Genomic DNA, 12,018 nt, shown 5'->3' on the forward strand with positions numbered 1-12,018 from the left:
ATGATAAATTCCGTAATTATTCAGCTCTTACTACCAACACCAAAATACATCGCTCAGAGTATGTTAGCCGAGATTCATTAGAATAAGACATCTAGTAGGCACATGTGCTTTATTAGCCTCTTACACCAATAGTTTTAATTAGGTACATATTTCACAACTCTGAAGCTGCTCGAGTGAAGGGCTCTTTTTATCTCTTTTATTTACAGTAACAAGCTATCAAACAAATACCACCATAATTAAACTCAGATGAAAAAAATATATCTATTTTTTCACTCATGGTAACCTACTCAAGCCTTAGGTTTGGTAAACTTTGGATTTTCAATTGATGAAGGAAACACCCTGCAGCCGGACAGGGCGCTGGGGCGGGTGCCCCTGGCTCCAGCCCGGCCTCCATGTCACCTTCAGGTGGGGAGGAGAGCGCTGCCTCGGGTAGAGACCGCGGGGATGAGAAAAGTGATTAAAATCCAGAACGTTGCTAAATTATTAATGAGGAATTTAAATGATGTTATAAAAGAGGGAAATACAGGCGAAAATGTTACACATTCATGGAATTTTTACTCATGCATAATAATAAGTTGAAAACACTTCGGTTATAATGCTGCCGAAATAGCAGGGCGGGCAGGGGGGTGGGCGCCGTGCGTTTCTCGGGCCCGCCCGCCCTCATGCCACTCGGCGAGCAAGGGCGCCACCTGGCGGGCGCTGCGGCGAACGGCGCGCGGGGCCGCCGATGGCGGGGCGGGCGGCGGCGGGGCCGCGATGGGCCCTGCCCGGCCCCGGGGGCTCTGCCCCGGCCCCGGGGGCTCTGCCCCGGCCCCGGGCCTTGGGCCGCCCTTGCGGGGGGCAGCGGACGTGGCTGCGGCAGTCCCGCTGGCGGGCGGTACTCCCGCGGCGGCACCCTGCGTTATTTGCTTTCTCACCTGCGGCGCAGACAGGTTTTCACTTCTCAGGTGTTGGCAGAGCCCGCCGGCTTGGGGAGAGCAGCTTGTGTGCATACATTCAACCGCCTTGTCAGCCTCTGGGGCTAACGCTGCCTGTGCTGTAAATAAATAAATAAATAAATAACTGCAATATTGTAGGGAATAGGCATATGAATGAGCCCCTTTCTTCCCCCTGCATTCCCTGAGCCCACCTGCTCCTGGGCAGCAGAGTAGGCTGCTTGAGCCCGCCAGCCCTGCCAGGGGCTGTGGACACCTATCCAAAACCTAACCAAGCCACCTCCTTGGAGCAACAGCAGCACTTAGGACAACAAAAGGTTTCCCCACGACAAAGCTGCAAGTGCCATGTACCCCACAGAGCTGTGTTTTTGTCAAATGTCTATGTAGGCTTTTCTGTAAAGACTTACCACACTGTGTCTCAAGTCTCCCCATACCAAAGTGCAGTTTGTCTCACCTAAAGAGCCACATGACACTTGAGGGCCTCATCTTTAAAGACCTATTTAATGTTTTACACAATCAAGCAGGCATTTGTATCACCTCCCACAAGTCCCAGTCATCATTTTCTTCTTCCATGGCAGGGGAAGAAACTTGCAAGCTCACAAAAGTGGAACACAACCTTAGTCACAAAATCTCTCAGACCTGCATGTCCCTCTCGATGAATTCCTTGGGGACATCCTGTACTTCCAGGTGCCTTTCAGTCTGATCAGGCTGGTTTTGGTAGCTCTGCAAAGCAGAGAGCCACCAGCTGATTATAGTGGAAGCAAATAAGGCAAGAACAATCCCAGGCCATTCTGGACTGTAAGGTCTATACAAATCCTGGAAGTCCTGGTGAATGCTAACTGGCAGCAAGCACCAATTACTGAGTAATGGGCTCTCCACATGCTCCTTTACTTAATAAGTAGACACAGCCTGCACTCACTTTTGGAGCTCAGTTGTCTCTGGTTGTAACACTGAGTGAATGCTTTACAGAGGGCCAGTCTCACAGTGACTAAAGCTCAGATCGTTATAGCAAAGTCTCAACCAAAAGAACTTGCCATGCTCTTCCCAATTGGAGCAGATGAAATAAAGGCTCTTGGACACAGTTCCTACACAGGAGCCTGCCAGAGCCTAAAAATTGCAACATGCTGTGAGTCTAAAACAATTGTGTCATGGAGAGATACCCAGGCTAATTCTGAGGGAGTTAAATGTGCCTGCACAAAACTCTTCATTAGCACGGTGTTATTTCTACCACTGCGCCAGCCACTTGTGTTCCCTTTGCCTGTGTCACTGCACAGAGTACATTTGCCATTGTGAGCTGTGGATGGCAGCCATAGGGGTCCCTCTGGGCAAGGCAATGACATTCAGTCCTGAAAAAAATTTGGGCTTTCTTTTCTCCTTTGCTTCCTATGAAATCTCAATTGACCATATTCTCATTATTCCTTTTGCCTAGACAACACTATGTAAAGTTTCTGCTGAATTTTGAGCACTATGGTCCCTTCACATTTTCTGTCACAGGACAGCGCAGACTTTAGCTAGATGGAGATGCAAACCAGATTTCACTGAATGCTCAAGCACCACATTTTCTCCCTAGATCTTCAAAGGAATATGCTGAAGAGAAGATTACAGAGAAGATCTCTGTGAAATCATGGTGCAAAAAGAAGTTACTCCCGAATAATCCCAAAGCATCTGAGATAATTTCCACAAAGAAAGCAGCAGGGACTCCTACAACACAGTTTGTATACATCCTTATTAGGAAGGTGACACCATTACTATCACAGCTAACACTATGAAAAGCTGCTGAAATGTTCAAAGGAACTTTGGTAGGTTTATTTTTATCTTTGGGAAACAAAAGTGATCACTAAAGGCCTTATAAAAGGTAGGAAACTTTGACAACCTTAAGTCTCTGCAGGCAGCAATTACATGCAAAAGGTTGCCTCCAGTTTATATCCCTTAGCTGTTTTACATTTTTGACACTGAAAGGAGGGTGTTTGTCGCCAAGTAGTTAGCATCATGCTATTGTTTAATGAAACCAGCTGCATAAGTGTAATGCCATGGCTGATACTTTTTTACATGTAAGCAAGTCAGTGGATTCAGAAGCATGGTTTTGCAGCAGGCACGATTTTCACCCCATGTGTTATGGACTATCTGACAGTATTATAGACAAGGAGCCATCTCTGTGTGTGCCAGAAGTGAGAAACCAGCCACTGCACCGAAGCCCAGCTGAAGTTTTAGGTGTCCCAAAAGACATATTAAATTCCAACGCCATGGATTTATTTCCATACATTTAATTGATGTGGCCATTTTTATCTGAAATTAGTTTTGTCCTAATTTTGTAAATAATGTGCAACACAGTGAGGTAATGATGACTGACCCATACACATATTTTAGTTCTACACCACAACATCCTATTAAATGTAGTTACCAGGATGGACTTGCCTTTGCTTTTAATTCTGAAGTGCATACAGGAGGTGGAAATAGAACTCACTGACTGCACTAGTTCATTGTGTGAGCCAGGCAGCCAATACAGATGTGGAACTCCATATTCATGCCTCAGCATGGGTATCTCTTCTGTATCACACCTGCAGGCATTTATATGATCACATACTCAAATAAATGAAGCATGTGTGGGTGTGTAGAGCTGCACCTGTACATATAATGAGGCATTCAAATACACCAAGTTTTGTTGCAATCCTGCTTGACAACATTCTTGTCCATTTTGTCCTGCATGTTCTATGTCCTGTAGCCTTATCCCTGCTGCTGCTGAATCATTTTCTGGTCTGGACTGGACTGTCCTATATATAAGGAACACAGACATTGTTCTCCCCATTTTTCAAAGGAGGAAACTGAGCCAAGGTAACCAAGTAAATTGCCCAAGAAAGCATCAATTAGACTAGATGTTGGAACATCACTTCTTACATGGAATTTCAAGCTGTGAAGTAACTTAAAGCTCCTTAAGACTGAACATGTGCCTGCCAGAAAGGTTAGATATCACATCCTTGGTGGTAACTCAGACTGCAAGAGAAAACATGAAGAAAATGAAACCATTATTGCTATGCAAAAGTTCTGAAGCCACTGGACAGTGACTTAGAAATGTTTGGACATTATGTTGTAGTTCCACTCCACCATCAAGACTTGAAGTCTGCATATCTGTATATATTTTAAGGAAACAGGAATATTAAGAAATATAAGAAATATAGTTGCTATATATAGAATTAAGAACTATAAGTTCCTCCTTAACACTTCACAGGCAGACACAGCATTTCCTAATGGCAAGTGTAGGGGAAAGTGCTACTTAGTCTTTAGGCCAAGGGACTGTGAGTAGAGGAACAAATTCCCCTCTGATTCTTTTTTCCTCATAACTGACTAAATCAATCAATCAATCAATCAATCAATCATTCCATGCCTTAGTTAACACATCTATATCACAGATAACATCTCAAGGTATTTCCTTTTTCCAGAGGGGAGGGCCCCTCTTTGCCCAGTCGCAGATTCTGTTTTCCCTTCCCTTCTGACAGATGCTTTGGTGAAAGGGAGATTTGTTTTATGACATTTACTGCATTTGTTGTGCTGACATCACAGAATCAACAGAACAAGTATTTATACTTCTATTATGCCTTCATTGAACTGAACAAGGTGTTCAACAGGACATTTTAATTATAATCTCACTTCTAACAGCATGAGTAAAGGTGTTTAAAAAACACAATCAAGCATGAAATAGAACAGTAAACATGCCATTTCAATTACAAAATTATGTATAAGCACATCCTTGCACAGCATAACATTTGAAGACTGCAAGAGATGCTAAAATCCTCACTGAAACCCTGGGAGGTATTGTACACAGGATTGAAGGAGCTAAAATACTCCTTCCTTACACACTGTAAATTCACACTGAATATTTGATTCCAGAGAGAAATTCATAAAGCCCCAAACTGGTACTTTTTGGTAGAGATTTTTGTAGAGAAAAAGTAGCCTTGAGCCTTTTTTTCCCATTGCACTGTCATGTCAGACACCTGTTCTGTTTGCAGAGCTCTTTTTCACTTCCCAGCCCAACAGTGCTAGAATTGAAAAGCAAACGTCCTGTCAGATCCTTGTGCTGTTATCTAGCCCACCTACCTGTACCAGAAAAATACTCTCCAGCAGGAATGTAGCAGAGGAAATGCTATTTCATGTTTATAGTTATGTGTGGCCCACCATAAACTTCTGGACATCTGTGCCCCTCTGGGAACAGGAGGATACTGGGCTGCCCTTTGCAAAGTGCTGTAAATCCCCCAGGCTGCCACTGATGTGCTGTGACTTCACCTCGTCCCTGGTCCGGGAAACTGATGCAGTATGCTGCTTTACAGTGGATCTTGGAGAACTTTGTTTCCAAAGCTGCACCCTGGAAACAGCTGGGAAGCTGCTTTCTGTTTGCACAGACACTCACTGCAGGAGCTTCTAGTGAGTACATATGATGTGCAGTTTGGCAAATTCCACCCTCTCTCTCCCTTCAAATGAATCTACACACACTGCTTAGAATAATACAACCAGGCTGTCACAGAAGCCTGACAGCTGTGACAGGCTGCTGTAACTCAGATCTTTTCAGCATTCTAAACAAAAGAGGATGTTGATGCTTCCATGGTTAGGGCAGGGGACAGGACAGGGAGGCCAGTTCTGTCCAATGTCTTGGGGTGACTGAGACACCGTGTGGAGACAAGCATGCAGAAAAAGGGCGGCTGAGGTGGGAGGATAAAGGTCAGGGGCAGATTTGCCAGCTTTTTGCAGCCAGATGAGGACGTGGACACTGCTAGGTGTGACTCTTCCCTGTCCTTCGGGTAAACTGCTCTCTCCAAAGAAGCAGAACAATGCCCTCCTGTTTCTCCATACAGCCCCAGAGAGGAGAAAATTGGAACAACTTGCATTTCTGCCATGCAGATTAGACTTAAACCGATGCTGTATGCATTAAGCTCACAAAGACATCTGGAAATCATAATGTGAAATCTGGTGCTATCTCATGATCTGGAGTATTATCTTTTCCACAAACTGTACTGTTCTGTTTAATAGACTGTGTGATTGTCCATGGTATAGACTCGTCTAGAAAATTTGACCTGAAAATTACTCCATTATTGTAATTTGATATTACTAACTTTCTCAAAAATTTTATGGTCATTTAAAGGACCCTGTAAATACAGTCAATAATTAGGTGGGGTATGTAAGTATCAATATAATAAGCTGCCAAGTATGTATGTAAAAGCATTTAATTTACAAGAAAATGTATGGGCATCTTTAGGTATTTAATAGCACAGACAGCATTAAAAGTTTGACTGTCATCCCTTTTTTGATATACAATTTGTTATTCTTTCACTAGCCTTTCAGAACTGAAGGAAAAACTCAGCATATTTTTTCCATTTCTGGAGAACCTGTCTTTCTTAAAATGCCAGAGCACCTCATTAGTGGAAGCCTTGGTTAGCTTGTAGATAGCTGGCAGAGGTGTTTTGTTGTTCTTGTTTCCACTTCATTTTTCTCCACTATTATGAGTAACTAGAAGTAAAAGCACAGTTTTCATTGCCTTTAATGGGAGCAGAATCTGCTTTTACTTCATGGCTATTTTCCATTCTTCTCCTGGCACTACACAGAAATGCATGTGAGGTGAGGTGCAGTAGAGAGGTGACTTGGTGGTGAGGGTTCCAAAAGCCAACACTAAATGCAGATAACATATTTTTTACTAGTTTTGCACATCTACGGGCGCTACATGGAGAAGTCATTAACTAAGATTTAAATTTTGGAAATACAGGAAATATGGAGGAACCTAAAATTAAAGGCTCACATTTAACATTCTTCTACTTAAAGCAAGTCAGCAAATGAGGCAAAGCTGTGAAGTTCATTAATTACTAGAAGAAATGAGCATGAGTCCTACCTGAATCCTCAAGCTTCCCCTTGAATGTACCATTTTTGTTAGAGGGCAGTTGTGCTGCTTCTTCTCTCTTTCAGAATGGCTGGAGCCAGTTCAGGTCGTCCCCAGCTTCTGGATAAATTGAGTTCCAACATCTACAACTGAATGAACACACAGGTTTTAAATCATTTTCTCACCACCAGATATAACTCAGGGCTTAATTATAAATTGGGATAATAACTGGTTTGTCCTGAACAGTTATGAGAGGTAACGATGCATGGGAAGGAAAACATCTCATTGATGAAGAGAACATTATTGTCAGGGTCAATTTTAGAAAGCCATATGTTTTATCTATACATTCAACACAAAGACAAGCATAAAGCTTGGCATTTGAAAGGTCAGATTTTAAATTGAAGCCATTGTTCAAACATCTTCCCTTGCAATGAGAAGCAGAAACATCTTAGGCAAAGCAGTCTAAATCTTCCCTTTCTGGCTCTCCTGTGCACAAGGGAACTGGATTCAAGCGCAGTCTATGGGCTGGTCTATCTGTGCCTGCCTACAGTAGACATTTGTTTCTCTTCCCGAGGGAGGAGCATGCCCAAAGGATGAAACCTGTGCAGGATGAGTTCCTGACCATTGCTGCTGGGCATTGCTGAGGCCCAGAACCTGGACCATGCTCACCGTGTTCTGCTGTGAGGCTGGGTACCTGCAGCACCAGCCAAGGCCACAGATGGGGACAGGGCGAAGAGCGGTGACATCGGCTCATCAGCAAGCCCAAGAGGTGTCAAGACCTTGCAGGCACAAAGGCAGAGGGGAGTGGAAAGGAATTAGCTGAGAGATGATACAACTGCTCTGCAGAGCACAGCCACAACGGGAGCTGTAATTACAGAGGAAACAAAGTGTCTGTCTGAAACGCTGTTTCTGCTTTTTTTGGTGTAAATATAGGAACTATGACTTCATGTCTCGCACTTTGAGAGATGTACTCTTGGGCTTGTTTTATTCCATATCAGAGCTCTAAGAAATCCAAAACATGTCTCTCTATTTCAGTTCTGGCTGGGGGTTAATCTCTAGAAACAAGTAATGTAACATTTCCATCTATCTTTTCTACTCTTTTGGCAGTTTTAATTATACTAATATGCTATGACAATTTAAACAAGACACATCTCAGCTTCTGGCCTGCTCTGTAATGGTTCAGCTGCTACATGTGCTCCAGCATATTTTGCTCAGACAGGCTGCTGCTGGAGGCAAGGGGGAGGCAGAATAGTGCCCTTCTGTCATGAGAGGTTTCATTGCACTGATCATTGTATGTTTGACAGATTCTTTGTCAATGTCAAGTGTCTTTTGTGGTTAAGCCCAGTAAAGCTAAAACAAAAGGTCTCCTAGATATTAGATATATAGTGACATTACTGAATTCACTTGGAGGCAGTAATTTTTTGTCAGCCTATGAAAAGAAAAATGGAGCTAATGGCAAAACAAAAGGAAGATGCTGGCATGCCTTTTTAGCTATTTTTGTTTACGTCAGACTTTGTGATTGACATCTGGCCCCAACACCCCTTCAACCATTGAGCCTAGTGTCATGAAATAGAACAAAGAGAAATTGCCAGCCAAGAAAACACCACTGGCTCAGAAAGCACTGCTTTTTGTTTATTTTCTTTTAAGTGTTTCATTTTCAGTAATCAGTATTGTTACACAAAAGTAGTTCACTCACATGCACCCCCCAATTACTACTTGGACTTTTAAGTTTCCTTCGTGTTTGCTTTTTTCCTGCTTGCTTGAATGGCAACAGAATGCTGGTTTGGTTGGATGACAGTCTGTCATAACAGTGATGTTTGAGGTTAGTGAAAACTGACGTGAAAAATACAATCCACTGGCCTTTAACCGAAATAGCAGCTCTGGTTTTTGTGGAGTTGGCAGGCAGCGTTTTTAAACCTCTTTCATGGTGAAGGCAGTTACAACATGTTTTTCTCTGTATCAAGCAGTTCCATCATGAAGTACATTATCTACATCTGTTGTCATATCAGGATATTGCCTTTGAAGAGCAGTCTGCTGTTTCTTATATGGGTACTGCTCTTTTGAAGTGTCCTAAAAGGGTTAAGGTAATTTTATGGCCATTCTCCAGGGCGAGGACAAATACAAAGCTTTAAAATTTGTTTAAGAACTATTTTAGGGAGATACCAGAGAGCAGAATAGGTCCTGCAGACACAACACCAAGGAGTCTTTGTCACCATTGTTTTGCAAGTGCTGTAGAATTTCAGAGACCCAGTCAAAATTATCTGTTGGCAGGAGGAAATTATTCCTTAAATTTCTAACTTCGTCTTGAAAGGATGATGCTGAACATAATAGCAAAATAAGACTTTTCGCAAGATGACAGCAAGACAGTCCACCAGCCACTTCCCTCTATGCACTTATATGCTGAAATCATATCATAATATTTACCCTAATAAAAAATTGCCTTAATCACTTTAAAAAAATCTGTGGAAGTTGGCCCTTGAATGCATCATATGTGCCAAAATTAAACATTCTTGTACCATTTTAAAAGGATGCCCTTCAGGAACACTTCAGGGGTGTATTCTCCTGTAGAAGCAGACACTTAACTCCCCTCAGCATTAACAGCAGATATGCTTACACTTCGAGTGGAGAATTTCTCCCTGTCTCTTTGCACAGTGCTCTAAGAAGAACTTTGAAGAAATTGAGAAAAACAGAGAGCACAGTATATTAATTTTAAGGAGATGAAAGCAGTACATGTCATTCCTAAATTTCATGGAAAATGCACCGTTAGTAACAAAGATGAGTAGAAAATTTCAAAATCATTCTGAGCAGCATTAAAATCAGTCTTCCCTGATTTTCTGTTTTCCCCTTCTTTTCAAAGCACATACATTAAACTCATTTTATGCTTATAATGTATATAATGATTCTAGACAACATAAGAAGGACACTGGGATTCTTCCTATTTCAGCGTATAAAGTGGCAAGCCAATTTATGCAGCTTAAACCATTGCTAAAGAAGATGTATCAAAAATTGCCTGTGATCATTACAAATAACAGCCTGAAATGCTCACAAGAAGCTGTTTGCTTATCATATTTTCATTAAAACATCTTTTCACCTGATTTTCTTTTCCCATGCCTGTAACCTGCATTGTAATCAGTCTTATTAACTGAGAACATAAATATGATTTATTATGGTCTGATAATGGAAGCTACATGGACCAAGAGAAGGGATATATTGTCCTTTGATAAAATGGCTCTTTTCTCTCAAATAGACCTCTATCATGAGAGCATGCAGAATGTAGTGAGTGATTATTTCCTGAGGGTGAATGATGGCAGAACCCTACAGAAAATCTTCTTGTTGGCCATGACAGCCTCCGAGTGTCCCCAAATCTCACTGAGTTTGACAACCTGCAGACACTTTTGATGAACTGTATTCTTCTGTCAGAGACAGCCTGTCTGGGAGGAGAAAAGGGAACCTTTATCGTCTGATCTGCTATTATTGTCTTGATCTTTTATAAGCAATCTCTAATGCACATGAATATAATATCCTTTCACAGAAGTGCCAAACATAATAGAAATGTAGTTAAAGGACCCTTTTCCCGGTTATGTAAATGTCCTAATACCATAATTAGAAAAGATGGGTTGTGAATGATAGCAGCAAGGAAAGGGGAATCAAAATGTTTTAACATTATCTTTCTGTTTTAAAGACCAAAATCTGTGATAAATAGCATTTATGGTAGATATGGGGAACCAGCTTGTGCTGAAGCTTTTACCTAAAAAGAAAATAGTTTTGAGTGTAAAACTGTTATATTTTCATAAAACACATAAACGGCAGCTGGTCTTAAGCCAGGAATGATTACTGGCAGATATGGCTTAAAGAAAATGAGTATTCCACTCAAAATCCCTCCATGGCTGTTACAGAAAGAACAAAGCGTTATTATTATGTAGTGTATTTGAACAAAGGGGTGTTCAAGACTAAGTTCGCCAACAAATCTCTCTTTTATCTACATCCAGAAGAACAAGCATACCCAAATCTTTTTCAATTAACAGCTGTACACATTAGCAAAACACCCGTCTTTCTCAGCTCAAACAGTCTGGCTTATTTATCAGAAAAAATGAACTGTTTTGGGGGGAAGGTTTCCAAGTTCCCCAGCAAAAGCAAGATACTTGAATTTTCATTAACCTTTTGACATCTGGAGCTGGGATGTCCCAATATTAACTACTAATGGTCTTCTGCATTACCAGTTGGTGTTGAGAGAAGTCCCAATTGTCAGAGTCAAAAGGTTAATCAGCAATTTCACACCGGTGATGTGGTCAGAGTTCACATGTTACTGCCTAAACAGGAGGAAGAAAATTAAGTCATTAACAGAAAACTTCACCCCAGCATTATTAAATCCCTCTTGTTTTTTGGTTTGTTTTTGGTGGTTTTTTTGTTTTGTTTTGTTTTTGTTTTTGTTTTTTGTTGTTTGTTTGTTTGTTTGGTGGGGTTTTTTTGGTTTTTTTTTGTTTTTTTTTCTAGAAAATATTTCATGATCTGTTTACTAAACATTCTGACTTTTTAGAGTCTTTTGCTGGGAAGTCCAGGTCCAACTATGTGACCAACTTCTTTGGCTTATTCTACTTTTCAAAAGGGAAAAAAGTAAAATTTTACTTACTCACCAAGTGCTCAGTCCAGACCAGTGTGAGAGAAAAGTCTTGTGTCTGTAACCCATGGAGATTTTGGTAAACCTCTCCAAATGGCCTAATTCAGCCTGAAGTTGTGTCCTCTCTGCTGGAAGTGAAGGCATCTGAGTGTCCATTCATTCAGGGTGAATTTCATAGTGTAGATGCTGTATCAGAGATAAAGAACACTGCAGAGCAAAACCCAGAGTGTAGACTTTTCCCTCCTACTCCTCTTTCTGTTTTGATTGTAGAAAATAAGTCAACAGCAGCATCCCCTTAACAAATATGGATAGCAGTATTATTTCATGAGAAATAATAAACCCACATAAACAGCCAGGCCAGTACCTCAGCTGATGTCACTTTACCATAGCATACTTTAGCTTGGGGCTCAAGAGTTCTCCTATACATAGAAAAAACAGATTTATTTTCTAAAACAAAATATAAAATATCACTGAAAACATTACAGCTTAGCATTTGCTAATAATAATAATGTTCACACAAAATTACTTCTTATTTGACCTACTATTATCTGAAATTGTTAACCATTGCTTGTCTTGTGTTTAGCCCTGATCAAAAACCTTCTGCT

General features: G+C 41.3%; 1 long non-coding RNA gene across 1 annotated transcript; it reads right to left on the minus strand.

The window, feature by feature from the left end:
* Positions 1-923: 923 nt before the first annotated feature.
* Positions 924-11,553, minus strand: LOC121362155. The gene is made up of 3 exons (XR_005956458.1): positions 11,430-11,553; positions 6,808-6,944; positions 924-1,036 (listed from the first exon to the last, which is right to left on the minus strand). It is a non-coding gene; the product is annotated as an uncharacterized LOC121362155 (long non-coding RNA).
* Positions 11,554-12,018: the final 465 nt, after the last annotated feature.

Source organism: Pyrgilauda ruficollis, unplaced genomic scaffold (assembly GCF_017590135.1).
Source record: "Pyrgilauda ruficollis isolate IOZ18807 unplaced genomic scaffold, ASM1759013v1 scaffold6, whole genome shotgun sequence".
Classification (NCBI taxonomy): Eukaryota; Metazoa; Chordata; class Aves; order Passeriformes; family Passeridae; genus Pyrgilauda; species Pyrgilauda ruficollis.